Source organism: Myotis myotis, unplaced genomic scaffold (genome assembly GCF_014108235.1).
Source record: "Myotis myotis isolate mMyoMyo1 unplaced genomic scaffold, mMyoMyo1.p scaffold_m19_p_9, whole genome shotgun sequence".
NCBI lineage: Eukaryota > Metazoa > Chordata > Mammalia > Chiroptera > Vespertilionidae > Myotis > Myotis myotis.
Genome location: NW_023416401.1, coordinates 9,088,019 through 9,091,510, shown reverse-complemented (window position 1 = coordinate 9,091,510; position 3,492 = coordinate 9,088,019). Strand labels below are relative to the sequence as shown.

The 3,492-nt window shown below is 45.6% G+C and overlaps 1 pseudogene; it reads left to right on the top strand.

Moving 5' to 3' along the window:
- Nucleotides 1-2,832: 2,832 nt before the first annotated feature.
- Nucleotides 2,833-3,005, top strand: LOC118663934 (annotated as a pseudogene).
- Nucleotides 3,006-3,492: the final 487 nt, after the last annotated feature.

Below are 3,492 nucleotides of genomic sequence, written 5' to 3'. Positions count from 1 at the left end.
CGACCAGGGGCTGCACCTAGGGATTGGGCCTGCCCTCTGCCACCCGGGAGCAGGCCTAAGCCAGCAGGTCATTATCTCCCGAGGGGTCCCAGACTGCGAGGGCACAGGCCGGGCTGAGGGACCCCCTCTCCCCCCTCCCCCCTGAGTGCACAAATTTTTGTGCACCGGGCCTCTAGTAATAATTATAAAGTAAGATGCATTAGAAGTGGGAAACATATCCTTTCAAATCATAAAAAATAGGAATTGTGTAATTATTTTCTCAAAAAAACTCACCTGAATCAGAGACTTGAGGCAGTTTTCTAAATGTCACACTGAGGTCTCTGGACTCCAGTCCAGGGCTCTTTTAACCACACCATCCTGAAAATGCTTCCTGAGTCAGACCTATGCCTGGATGTCAAGAACTCAATTCTCTACAAAATTCTATCTTGTCCAAGGTTCCAGATCAGCCTGAGACAGAGTCCACTCTAATCCCATGAGTTATGTGGTCTTTTTCCTGTCCAAGGCACCCTACCCATTCAGGAGGGTTCAATCCCTGGTCAGGACACATACAAAAATCAACCAATAAATGCATAGATAAATAGAACTATAAGTCGATGTTATTTTTTATTTTTATTTTTTTAATATATTTTATTGATTTTTGACAGAGAGGAAGGGAGAGAGATAGAGAGCCAGAAACATTGATGAGAGAGAAACATCGATCAGCTGCCTCTTGCACACCTCCTACTGGGGATGTGCCCGCAACCAAGGTCCATGCCCTTGACCGGAATCGAACCTGGGACCTTTCAGTCCGCAGGCCGACGCTCTATCCACTGAGCCAAACCGGTTACGGCGATGTTATTTTTCTCTCTCACCCCTCCTCTCGCTCTAAAATCAATCAATAACTTAAAAAAAGACTCCTGATACCCCGACTGCCCCCACACCAGTTAAATCCAAATCTCTGGGTAGATCCCAGGCATCAGCACCCCACCCAAATGGTCCCAATGTCAGGCCAAGGTGGAGACGTGCTGGATTAGAAGACATCACGTTGGCAATGACATTCATTGCCATAGCCTGCTGAGGTCAGGTGAGTTTTAACACATAAGGCCAGGCTGATTATTTCACAAGAAATAGGAAGAACTAAGGAAGAACATAAAATTTTTATGTTGACTAAGTGAAAATGTCTCCTGAAGGAGAAACTGTCGGTTGCAGACACTTGTGTAGCACATAGACCTGCATTCCAAAGGGGACTTTTAGCCTGAACATAGAGACTATGACTAAACCCTAGTCCCCTAGAGGCTGCCCCCTGAGATTCAGAAGGATCATGCAAATGAGCCCATGAGCCCTTCTTTGAGCATCTCAGGGTTCCTCCAGGCAAGGACGTCAATGAGACTGAAATAGTGACCCCAGCTTACAAAGGTAAAGTCCACATCAGCTTCATTTATTGTGCTGCTTTTCTCTGCCTGCCTTCCCGCCTCAGTCTCCCCACCTGGAAAAAGTACATGCTTGGCTTTATGCACTAAGTAACTATAATGACTCTCAGTTAGGCCGCTGTTAGGTAAGAATCATGTAACATGATTGTTCCCTACACTGTATTATACTCCAGAAGCATATGTCTGTGGGCTCTGGGGGCAGGCAGGAGGCCTGGAGGGGATGGCCTCAAATGGAAGAGGCAGAATGGCAACTCTCACCCTCACTCCTCATCCGTCTTTCAGGTGCAATTTAGAGCAGACAACCTGAAATTAAAACAAAGACAGAAACACTGAAGAATGCATCCCTAGCCATACCCAGGGTGGCATTGGTGATTTGTATCCGGGTCCCATAAGCCTCCACGATGAATGAGAGGGAAGGAGGTGGGTGATGCCTGGCTGGTTCACATACTTGCAACTATGTTGCTACCTCTCAGGTGCTGCTCCTGGAGGAGCAGGTGTTTGCTTCCATCAGTGTTCTTGGTCCTTTCTACATGGAGGGACCTACAACACATAAAAGGCCAAACTGTCCATCGGTCATTCTATAAGGCACTGTGCATACATATCCCCTTCAACCTTTAGACGATGTGAGGGAAGTATTATTACTCCATTTTCTAGCGGAAGAAGCAGAGGTATAGGGAGCTCTGACTCAAGGCCAGAGCTAGTGAGCTGCAGAACCTGGTTTTGAGCCCCCCTAGAGTTCAGGCCATTTGCGCTGCCTCTACGCCAAGTTGCCTTTGGTGTTTCCAGGTCTCATAAGGTGTTATCTTCCCAAGTGCCTCCAGGTTTCTTAAGCTATCCTGGCCTCTCCTAGAATTCCTCACATCCCACTTTCCTGCCACTGCCTCCTCTTCTTCCTCTCTGGGGAATGTCCTGCCCTGTTGGGGTGTCTCATTATTGATGAGGAGTAGTAGCATAAAGAATGACCTGTGGAATAAGGTCTTCGAGAGGTTTCAAGGGGAAGGAATGCAGAACCCAGAATCACCTCAGGCCAAGAATCTTGTCCTCCTCCAAGAGAGGAGCAAGGAATAAGCGTTGGAACAAATACAGAAAACTTTATTGGAAAATGTGAAAAAACAAGTTGAGGCATTTGGTGCCTCCTGGCTTCCGTGGCCCTTGGGTGATGAGAGGAACTGTTTCATGTGATGTCTCCTTTCGGGTCTTATTTCATTTGAAGGCTTGTTTTTTTTAGCCTGGATCAGTGTTTTGAGCAAGACAGGTTTTCAGGGCTCCTTGCCTCACTTTGTGGAAGAAAGGGCCAGGCTGTGAGTTCTGAGTTTTGCTATTTTAGTGGAGTAAATATCACACCCTCAGAGGGAGATGCTGGTTAGCTTCCTTAAGGGAATCTATAGAGACTTAGAAGCATTTTATTTAAATAGATCATCCTAGCTTTGAGCAGTGGCAGTATCGTAGCCAATGAGGTTTATCCGAGGCACGATTATTGCTAATTGAAAAAAATATATATAAAAATAGATCATCCTAAACCACAACAAATATACCTCATGCGACTGGAAAGAGAGATAGTGTTTCTAGATGAATAATGACTTGTCTATAAATAGCCAACTTAAAAAAGAATCTATCTTTTTGGATGAAATATTGAACACATAAAATGCATTGAACACATTCACTTGACAGGAGCACAGTAAACATAACTGAACATTTTCTCAGTCCTCTTATGGACCAAGAGTCTCCTTATATCCATTAAAATCCCACTGGGCTGTGGTGCTGGGAGGATCTCAGGGGTATTCAAGTTTCAGGGCTGTTGAGTCTTCCATTAAAGGGCTCAGGGCTATGCAGTAACCTGGCTCTGGGTTAGCTTTTTGTGGTTATTCTATCTCCTCCCCATGGTCATGCTCTGTGTAGTGTGTAATGTGCATAGATAGAGATATCTATATAATACATGTTGCTATGAATGCTAATAGAATATTATTATTATACTAGAGGCCTGGGGCACGAATTCATGCACCAGTGGGGTCTCTTAGCCTGGCTTAGGGATTGGGCCGAGACCGGCTCTCTGGCATCTCCCCAGGGTTCCCAGATTGTGAGA